Here is an 11,945-nt window from a genome sequence, read left to right as displayed (position 1 = left end):
ATTTTAATATCAGATTGTGGCCCCTGACTGAAAAAAGTTTGCCCACCCCTGCTCTATCCAGGAAGAAAATAAAATAATGGCTATATATAAACTTAAAGAAACGGCCTTCTGTGTATTTTCAATATTCTTAATTTTTCATGTAATTTTTTTACTTTTTTTGGTTTTTGACACCCCATTGTCAGTTGTTGGGGGCCCAATTGCACTAACTAGAGTGCTCAGAAGAAACCTTCCTGAACATGAGGGGGGCATACAAAGTCCTTGCAGATAGCATCCTAGTTAGAATCTGAATAGAGATTGAATAGGTGGGGGCCTTCTTTGGGAATCCAAGCCACTACTACCATGATGTGGGCACTTCCTATTGGCTGTCCAGTGGTGGAGTCCTATTAGGATCCAGAATTGAGTTTGCAGGCAATGACATAAACATAAGGGGACCATTATGGACTGGCCAGCTGGCATATATTTTGCATCTCTGCATTTTACCCCCTCATCCCCCATGGACAGAAATGGCACTGGCAAGAGACCTGGGCATCAGATTTAGGTTAACCATGCTTGGTATACCATGCTTCCTAAGATAGGAGAAAAACAATTGCAGGACGATTGGTGGGGGTTGAGGAGGGTATATTGTAGGATATGGAGTCATAGGAGGTTAATAATTGCCCCAAGACAGACTTTAAACGTTAATTAAAGTGAGGAAATTATATTTGTCTATGGAAAAGGCTGATACTGTCTAAATGCAAAATTGATATCTATTACTAAAATCTTTTGCTTAGTGTATTCCTCTCAGATTTGTACAGTGTGCAACTTTGCCTTTGCTCTAAAGCTTCCTGTAATAAAGACTACCCCCTGTTGCTCCCGCTCCTTGTAAAGGTGACCGGTCTTGTATACGCCCCCTGTAGGTTTCTGCAGGCAGCGCACAGTAGGAGGACCTGTTGGGTCCCTCTGCTGTCTGCACAGGCTATATACAGCACAATAATAACATCACTGCTACTTTTCATAGACATTCCTGATCTAAGGCAAACTATAGATAGATTTATACCATTTGTGACTATTAGGGAATAATTTTAATTGGATGAATTTGGAACCGAAAAAAAACCCAGTGTGACATTTTCCTGTTTGTTCAGATGTCACCCTATTCCCGCACTGAATTCCTGTTAATGTGATTGCTTTTCCTCTTGCCGCTTTGGCAGTATTTACTATCAGAGTTTACTAGCACTGTATCGATGATCAGTTTGTTTTGGCTGTGTGTGACGGTTACAAGGTGATTAGGTCATTACAGCACACATTCACAATACTTTGCTTGTTCTTCCATTGATTTGTTGCTATCTGTACAATCAATGTGCATTGCCATTAAGACAGAGTTTCTAAAATGTTTGCATTCTGTCCAATATTTTCTTATTACAGTAATTAAAGGGTCGCTGTAACTATACTGACACTTCCCAGGAAAACAGGTAACCAAAAACAAGAGTGTAAATATTTACCTTCTATGCCCATTAGACCACCAAATCCTATTTTTGAGGAATTAATCTCCCAAAGAATAACGATTAAAGCTAATTAACCTGCAAATCACATTCTGCTGGCAAGAATAACCCATTGGTCCCTTGGGCAAAATTGAGAGAGATGGATTGTGTCAGAATGGGGCCCCAGGTAAAGTAGAAGCTTGATCCCCCCACCCCGAACTTTTAATTGGCTTTGATAAGGATTTTGATACCAGACAGAAGCTTTCCCACTTTCATTGCATGGTCTGACCATTTCAACACCAACTGCCTTGGTGTGAGCCCACTTTTTGGCAATACGAAGCGGGCGCACTGCTTTGACCAGTTGCTTTGTCCCTCTGGTTTACTGCAAGACAATGAAGGTTGTAGCTGGACCCCATTGACATTCCTTTAGGCTGGGAGCCCACAAGCAGATCAGCTGCCCGTTTTGCACCAAACCAATCGTTCTGATTTTTCGGGAATTGTTTGGATGAAATAGATTGTTTATACACACAACATACCATGCATTTTGGATTTAAATTTACCAGTGTGCTATCACATAACCAAGGAGAGGAAAATCGATTGGTTACAATTATTCCAAAGATGATTTTACTCTAAATTTACTTAAGTTCCAATAGTCTTAGCTGAATTTAAGTGGAAGTAAAAAAAACTGCCCATATGTACCAGTTCTTGAGTTCCTGCCTAGGTTCTCACCCTTCACAAGGTGGTTGGCCGATTCACCACTTGTGAATCAGGTTAGTAGTTTGTGAAAACCTATATTTCAGGACAAACTCAAGTTGTGGCAAACTTCAACTTCATTCCTACTCACAAATAGGTAATTCTGTGTGTGTCACTTAAGTTGCAAGTACAAAAATTGTGGCTATGGCCAAGAAAGAAGGTGCAGTAAATAAAGTCTATGTCCGTTCATGGTGTATGGGTTGTAGATTAGCAACTTTCCTTCTGGGAGTATTGCGAAAAGAAAAAATGGCACCACTTGGTTTTAATGACTGCAATGAAGACCCCCAAGATTGGGGTCAGAGGCAACAACAATAACCCCCAATGTTGGTGTCGACCCTTCAGGATGGGCGCTATTATAACTGCTCAGGACTGGTATCGTTATTGCTTTCATAACACCCCACTCTCATAACTGGTGTCAATGACTACAAATTTATATATATATATATATATATATATATATATATATATATATATATATATACAATAAAATAAACCCCAGGATTGGTGTCATAATTACCACCAATTAAGGGTGTCAGTGGCTGCGGTTACAACCTCCAAGATTGGTGTCGGAGGCAGCAGTAATAACTGCCTATGTTGGTGTCATTAAAGTCAATGATAACACCAGGACTGGTGTCAGGTCCTTTGGTAGTAACCTTTAGAATTGGTGTCAGTGCACCAATAAACTATTATAAGCGAATGGATTACCTAACTTTAATTTCTCATGTAAGGCTCCCTGTCTTCTGTGCTTATTCCATTACTCATCCGCTCTACCAGGAACTTTTTTGGATTATTGCCCAGGAGATCACTCCATCAGACAGATCAAGAAGAACTGTGGCCAATGCTGGAATGCAATGAACTCTTACCTCTTTATAACAACAATGGACGATCCTTTGGCATAGGGAAGGACTGGTGCCTAGATATTTGATAAGCCAGAGAATATATAATAAAGGGTTCCCAGATTTGGGGTACTTGGCCCATATGGGTTACATAACTCAGGAGACCATGCAGACCATAATATAGGCAGTTATGTGTTATATCACAGAGGTTATTTTTATTATGATTTGACCCTGTACAGCAGGATATGTGATGAGAGGCCACTGTTTGTCCACGTGTTTTGTGTATGTATACAGCCTGAGACCAGTCTCCTCACATCATCTGTTTTTTACCTTTTACACACTTTGTCGGTTTACTAACAATCTAGTTTGTTGTCCCTGAACATATGATAGTAAAGGCCACATGTTGTATACAGATGTTTATTCACACACATAGGGACAGAAAATGACTTGCTGCAGGTGCATAGCTTTCTAATATATCTGTTCTAAAAATGCAAAGAAATACCGATCAATGTATAATCTGCCTATAAAGCACCTAATAATTCATTCCAATTTTTTATGTTGACTACAGAGCACCTGTGCATGTTATGGAGAAGCAAAGCAAGAAAGTTGTTTTATTGTGCTGGGGTAACAAAGCCATTCCCAATGGGACTGATTAACAGGTATGTAAACTTTACCCAAGAATTGCTCTACTTTGGTCCCTATAAGGAATTAATATACCTTTGCTAAATTTAAATAAATATTCGTTGATAATTGCAGGATTCTGGTTCTTTTTTGGCATTTTCTTTGACTGAGTTACACCCAAGGTCCCAGTTCAGTGGTAGACCTGTCACTATCTTGTGTGTGTAGCCATACTAGAATTTCTGGCACTCCTAGATACTCCTAGATACTTGTTTATCCACACAGCATACCATGCAAGCTTCCATTGGGAAATGGCCCAGTCTGTTCTTTTGAACCCTACTCAAGAGATCCATGAAACTTGTTCTTGTAGATGCTACAGAAGGGTCCAAAGCCCCTTTATGTGTGTAAGTTCCTGCAGGGCCTGGTCAACAGGCATCACCCCACCTAGACCATCCCGGAGGTCCTAGATTCTATTCTTATGGGGAACACAGCCACCATGTGTCCTAATACAGTCCAAGATAATCACAACACGTGAAAATCCTATCTTCACCAGTCTACAAGCCACTTCCATTCTTCTCAACTCACAGGGTACCCCAGCTTCTCAAGTAGCACTGTCCACCCAGATTAAACAGTTATTATTGACTAGGGAAACAAGTTCTTTACTAAACAGTATAAAAATATCAGCTTCTGACTTCTTCCATTTCTTTGATGCTTCTAAACAATTTCTGCCTTAATGGTAACTTGGGGTTCTTTGTTGGAGGATAGTCTTAAGCTTCCATCCCAACTCCCTTTTCCTTCCCTGAAGAAGACATTTATCTCTTGGTGGTGGACAGCAACCACCCCGCACCACAAAGTGGATGTAAACTTCCTTGCCAGTGCTCAGGGTTTTGCTATAATGTTCAAATATATTGCCTAAATATGTGCCCCTCTCTTGGACTGCAACAACCAAGATGTCTCTCTTCACCCTTCTTCGTCTTCGGTCATCGTTCTCTTCAAGTTTACGGTTATCTTCATTGGCCTCAGGTTGTCAATGACAGTCATTGCTTTATCACCAGTGAATGTTTGCTAAAAGTGACAAATATATAAATGCCCCTTACTGAATGACATTTCGTGTGCTAAAGTATTGTGTATCATTATGAAATTGTTAGGTTTTTGTATTGTTTTTAAACCTAGTTTAAATGTGAATCTTCTTGCATACACTTGCTCTAGCATCAGATGCATAGTATTACCATGGTCTAGCTCAGGGGTCAGCAACCTTTACTATCAAAAGAGCCATTTTGCCTCCTCTTCCATTAAAGAAAAATAGTCTGGAGCCGCAAAACATAACACAGTTTATAAACTTTTAAAAGTTTTATTATTTTTTTAATTTTACCTGTTACAACAAGTGTGCATGTGTAGGCCTACTTTGAAATAAATTAAACACTGAACTATGCCCCTAGAAGCCTCCAGCTTCTAACGTATCATCCTGTTATATTAGCTGGAGGCTTCTAACGTAACAGGGTAGATTTTTTTGATGGGCAGAGTTCTTTATGTTCTGACGATGCCTTAGCAATGAAATTTTAAGGGGTGTTAGCCACAGGTGTCCCTCACTTGCACCTCAAATTTTTTTCACCTGTACCCTCGTTTCCAGATAAATTGGGGTTTAGGTGCTAGAAGCCTCCAACAATGTGTAACAGGGTAGGGGTTTTTTGATGGGTGGAGTTTTTAGGAGGTGTTAGCCACAGGTGTCCCCCACTTGCACCTCTAATTTTGTTCACCTGTACCCCCTTCCTGTTCCAGAGAAATTGGTGTTCAGGTGCCTCCAGCAATGTGTAACGGTAGATTTTTTTGATGGGCAGAGTTCTTTATGTTCTGATGATAGCCTAACAATTAAATTTTAGGGGGTGTTAGTCACAGGTGTCCCCCACTTGCACCTACATTTTTGGTTTTGTACATCTCCCCATTCCGGAGGAATTGGGGTTCAAAAGAGGGGGATGTCATTGTACACACCCATTTGTACACGCCCCGTGGTAGATTTATTTCACTGGTAGATTTTTTTTCATTAGAACACCAGATAGGGAATCCCCCTCCTCCGCAGTGTCTTGGGAGGAAGGGGATCCCCCATCAGAGATCTCCCCGCGGCAGCCGAAGGGAGCCACAACAAGGAGGCTGAAGAGCCGCAGGTTGCAGACCCCTGGTCTAGCTAATTGTTAGTGACAAAGGTGGACCATGGATCATTCACTGCACTAAATCATTAGAATCAATAAAAATGTTACCATGCGGATTGTCCCTAATTAAAGAAACCACCAGTTGCACCCATGGATATGACTGCTCATACTGCGCACACGAGACAGTCCTGTTCAGCTTCCTCTTAATCCCAGAAAATCACATTTCTATGGGTAGTTAACTTTTCGTGCCAAAACACAGACCAGGCACCATTAAAATGTCTTATCTACTCCTCAACATGATGGATGGGTTTCTTAAAGGGGATGTTCGCCCGCATAGTGCCAGCATTAATATATTTATATGTATATAAGGAAAGCTTCCTTTACGTATATCCTGGTAATGATAGAAGACAAATGAGCTCTTACAATTTCCACAGCCTTTGATGTCTGGCTTAATCCTGTATAAAACTATACAGCTCCATGCCTGTGTTGTTATTGATGTGTAGCCAGGGAGGCCGGATTAGGCGAGGAGGCGTAGGTGACTCCTATCTAGGCTGCACCATAAAAACCTCACTAATCTCTCCAGATGCCCCTCCGAGAGACCGGGAGATGTAAAGTGCTTTATAACAGTTCATGATATGCCAATAAAATATGTGATCATAGCATTTTATTAAACAGATTCCTCAGTTTAAGACAAATAATGATTCTTTTTGCTTGAAGCTGAGGTTACAATTAGAGGCACAGCCATTTTTTTCTGGCGGAGAATACATTTTTATATTACTACCCTGGACAAATGATCAGCTTGTTATGTTTTATGATTTTATATGCTTTTCTCTCTTTTTGTGTTTCCATATTTGGGGAAATATATGTTGCAGTTTTCATCACAACTATGATGGCATCACTCCACATTACACACATTCAGGGGGGAAAAGCAAGCAGGTGGAAGGTTCTAGTTTGCTTGTAATGGGATTTGTTGGACCTATAGTTGTGCAGTGGTCTGGAATTGTACCTAAATAGGTATAATAACAAAGTTTCTTCAAACTTTCCATGCACAAACATAATTGATGCCCAGATATCCAGATCAAATCATCCACACTGGAAATCATAGCGTACAATAAAGCTTTATTGTTACGGAAAACCTGTTCATAAAAGCCCACTTCGGATCTTTATACTCCAGCATTTTTCATTCTAGAACAGGCTTGGTTTAAATAAGTAGAGTTCCCTAATGCAACTTGTATGACAATGCTAAGATTTCTACAACACCAGTTATGATTCTCTAACACCAGTTATGACTCTACACTAGCTGCAACTCTACAACACCAGCTTACACTCCTTAACAGCAGCTACAACTCATACAACAATAGCTATGACTATACAACACCAACCGTGACTGTACATCACCAGCTATGATCTACAACACCAGGAACAACTATACAGCACCAGCTATGATTCTAAAATGCCAGCTTCAAGTCTACAACACTAAGCTTTCACTCTACAACATTAGCTATGACTCTATAAAACCAACCATGACTGTACAACACCAGCTATTACTCCTCAATGCCAGCTACCACTCTACAACACCAGGTATGACTATACAACTCCAACTATGACTGTATTCACAACCCATGAAAAAGACTTTTATAACTAAGCCCTAAGCCTAAGGTGAAACGCGTTGGCCTAGGAAAGTTCCAGGTGGGCTTTATATATATACTGTGGCTGGTTTTATTGTTGTGGAAGTTGAATTGTAAGCATGAATGAGCTCTGTCTGATTCCTGTACCTGAAGGTCAGGACACCAGGATCACAAAGAGATTCAGGAATGTAATGGTAGTTTCCTTGACTGTAGTACCATGATTAATGTGCACACCAAAATAATTTTTCTAAGCCTTTTTCTACCTTGGAAGCAGCCCCTGTGGCCGGAGTTCTTAGCCTCTCCTCCTCCAACAGGATTCCCCACTTCCACTATTCCCAGGGAGGCCCTTCAGTTCTTCCTCAATGCAGAGTAGGACAGTGGTATAATAAAGGTATCTTCCATGCAGCCAGACATTGTCACTTACATTTTTTCTGAGACTTGCTTGGAAGAGATATCATGGGAATACAGGGGGAGAAGAAGTTGACTATTGGTGGCCACATATAAGTTCTAGTAGATGATCCCCTTTCCATTAGTTTCACCATTTGCCTGAGGCCCCATGAATTGTAGTTACAACTCTGATAAAAGTTGTTTTCAAATACTAAAACTTAATTACAGAATTAGAGTGCATTGTGATGGGCTTTTGTTTAACTGAACTTGCTTTCATGTACAAATCATATACCCAATTGATACCGGTCAAATTCAAGTCAAAAAGGGGTGAACAAATTGCTCTGCTGATATAAAAAACAGCCTAATAGATGAAGAATAAATATGTCTAAGCACTTTCATCATGCATGTGATTGGTATGTCATAGCTAACACAGTGATCACATGATCAGCAACCATTCTGATTGGTTCCAAATTGTCAATGGAATTGTCTGGCATTAAGAGCCACCAGCTGTGCTAAATGAAGGGTAATGGCTCTCAAATGGGAAAACATTCTAAACATGGAACATAATTCTGTGGAAAGTTTAGATATATACAGATGATGTATGGAAACGGGTTGGGTATCAATAACAAATCTTTATATAATCTCTCTCAGCCTCTATCCTGGTTTGCTAGAATCAATACACTCAAAATGGACATTTTGCCCAAACTGCTATATATTTACCACCATTTAACTTACGTAGGATATAGCAAATGTGTGGGAATTTCCTCTGGAAAAAGAAAAGATCTAGAATAGAACTATGCTATCTTACCAGACCTAAATCTATGGGGGGTGCAGTTGTTCAAGATATCAGCTCCTTTTATAGAGGTGCAGTACTTATACGTCTGGTTGACTGGTTCCACAATAGAGATAGGAAATGTTGGGTTTGCCTGGAAAACTATTTTTCTCCTATAGATCTACGCTCAATCCCCTGGGTTGACGGATCTCTTCTCTATCTCCAATACCCAGTACTAAACATCACCTCAGGACACATGACCCCTATATTTGACAAACCCGCATTTCTTCCCACGATGGGCACCAACAACTTTTTATTAGGGTTAGTCGAGGACGATCGGCATGCTTACAATATACTGCAAAATGGGCGATTGCCTACTTTGACCTCCCTTGATATTCAGGTATGAAGGAAGCCATCATCCTGGTTTCTACACAGTCAGCTGTCTTCCTTTGCACTTACCAACCTCAGTTCACCTACCATACATAGGAATCGTACAAATGTGCTGAACCACTACAAGTTGAACTAAATGCACTACTGTGAACAGCTCCTTAGGCAAAATAAACCCTTAGTTAAGGCAGCAGCTTTGCACATTTGTACTGTATTTACCACCATAGCCATGCCCATCAGGCACCAACTACCCACAATTACTTGCCCAGCTTTGGAAGAACCAGGCACATTGTCAGCTATGACCTACTGTAGGAGGCTAAAGGATGTAACTGGCCCCCCTGGACATCCATTGGGCCCTAGACTCCTGCCTAGGTTGCCTTGCGGACATTCTGGCCCCGAAATCTTCATCCATTCCCTTGAAGCAGCAGTTGTTTTATATAAAACACATCCCATGTTTTACAGCTCACATGTCATCCCTGAGCATTACACAAGCTTCATCCAGGAGACAGAGTGATTAATGACTCGCTCCTTCTGACGGTCTCTGGTGTACGCATTTGAAGCTTTATTTCTCTGTTTCCCATACAAATCGGATTTTGTAAATTGAAATGTATTCACAGACTAATCTGCTCTTCTGAGTGTTTTGGCCTGAGCTGGACTTTGTCACGTTCTCAGCAGCAGGCTGAAGTCGTCCTCACCGCCATGTTCGCACCCCGGGTGTCTCGGAGAAATGATTTATTGGAAAGAAATGATCTTTAAAGTTCCCTGAGAAAGTTGCAGTCACAATGGATGGGTTCTACAGCGCCAAGTCACCTGATGGCTGCTGGGCCAACATTTCCACAAAAAAGTGATTCAGCTAAATGGATATAAAAAATTATAACTTTATTCCATAATATTCTAAATTGTACCACGTAATGCAACATCAGATAGGTGCAGGAGATGGAAACATGTAGATGCCACCTAAACCTTACCTATTTCACCATCAACATCACCAAGTTTTGCACTTTTTTTCTGCATCCGACACTTCCATGTCTGTCATAGTCTGGTTCCCGGTGCGCTCTGTGATTCCTTTTTCCAGTCCCAACATCAGTATTGGGGGCCAATATTGAAGTAAGGACACAGTGCTGACTATTCCACAGCAAACTTGTGAGCTTGTGTGTAAGAGATGATTGGTGGAAAAGATAATTGGTGGCAGAGAATGATTGATGGATGAGAGATGACTGTTGGAAGAGATATTTGGTGGCAGAGAGATGTTCAGTGGCAGCTGGAATGTAGTGGGACGGGCACAGGTAGGAACACCATGCTCTCACTTTTTTGGGGAATGGCCCCCCCCCCCGGGGTCAGGAAAAGGACCCACTGGGGCCACCAGCCAGAGCCGCAGACCATGTCTCCTGTATGGAATTGGAGGCTCATGGCAGTGGGTGGGTTGTCTTTCTGAACACAACCCACCCACTCTCCCATCGCAGGCTCAGACCTGCAGTGGGATAGTGGGCCGGTTCTGGTATCATGACGTCACTCTGGGGGAAGTTTCTTACCCTTTGAGTGACACATAGGCAAGGGTATATCGGGGCAAGCACATCATGGATAGTACCATGCCCCCTCTTCTTTTTTTACGACTACACCTCTGAGTGGCAGATAGATGATTGGGGGCAGAGAAATGATAGGTGGCAGAGAGATACCAGTGAAAGAGAATAATTGATGGACGAGAGATGATTGGTGGAAGAGATAATTGGTGGCAGAGAGATGACTGGTGGCAGAGAATAATTGATGGATGAGAGATGATTGGTGGAAGTGATATTTGGTGGCTGATAGATGATTTGTGGCAGAGTGATGACTGGTGGCAGGGAATGATTGATGGGCAGGAAATGGCCGGTGGAAGAGATAATTGGTGACAGAGAGATGACCAGTAACAGTTAGCTGACTGGTGGCACAGAGATAACCAGGAACAGCGATGATCAGTAGCAGCAGGGTCAGAGGATCTGGGACCCATAAGAATTCACAGCTTTTCTGGAACAATAGTATTTTTGTAGGGCAGCAGGGGCCCACCAGGGAGCACAACAAATGAATTTTGGAGACAAATGACTGGGTTTTCTCCAGGCCTCCTGAAGGCCCGGGTGGCAGAAAGATGATTGGTGACAGAAATGATCGGTAAAAAAGAGCGGATCGGCTGCAGAGAAATGAACACGACAAAGACATGGACAGTGGCAGTACGATGATCCATGGCCAGATGAAGTGGGAAGGTGGACCTATCAGGACACATAGATTGCTTGGCACCATTGTAAGGCAGCAGGGCCCTACCAGAGAGAGAAAATAAATCATTTTGGGGGCAAATGACTGGGGCTCATCAGAGGTTTCTCCAATCCTCCTAGCAGCCAGTGGGAGGCAGAGAGATGATTGGTTGCAGGGAAATGGCCAGTGACAGAGATGATCAGTGGCAGCAGGGTTTGTCAGGGGACTTGCGGCCCACCAGAAGAAGTTAGAAGGACTTACCAAAACACACAACTTTCCTGGAGCAGTAGTATTTATTGTAAGACAGCGGGGGCCCCAACAGAAAGCACAAACATTTTTTGGAGGCAAATGATTGGGGCCCACCAGAGCTTTTCTCCAGTTCTCCTGAGGGCCTGGGTGGCAAAACGATGATCAGTGACAGAGAGATGATTGGCTGCAGAGAAATGATCATAGAAGAGATGTGACTGGGACCACCAGAGATTTTTTTTCTGGTCCTTCTAATGGTCAGTCTTACCCTAGGTGGAAAATTAGTGGTAGAGGGATGATTGATGGCAGGGAGAAGGTTAGTGGTAGATGATTGGTGGCAGTTAAATGTTAGTAGCAGATGATTGGTGGCAGAGAGATGTCAGTAGCATATGATTGGTGGCAGGGAGAAGGTCAGTGGCAGATGTTTGGTGGCAGTGAGATGGTCAGTGGCAGATGATTGGTGGCAGGGAGAAGGTCAGTGGCAGATG

The sequence above is a fragment of the Pyxicephalus adspersus genome, chromosome 4 (assembly GCF_032062135.1).
Source record: "Pyxicephalus adspersus chromosome 4, UCB_Pads_2.0, whole genome shotgun sequence".
NCBI lineage: Eukaryota > Metazoa > Chordata > Amphibia > Anura > Pyxicephalidae > Pyxicephalus > Pyxicephalus adspersus.
This window is presented reverse-complemented; position numbering follows the sequence as displayed.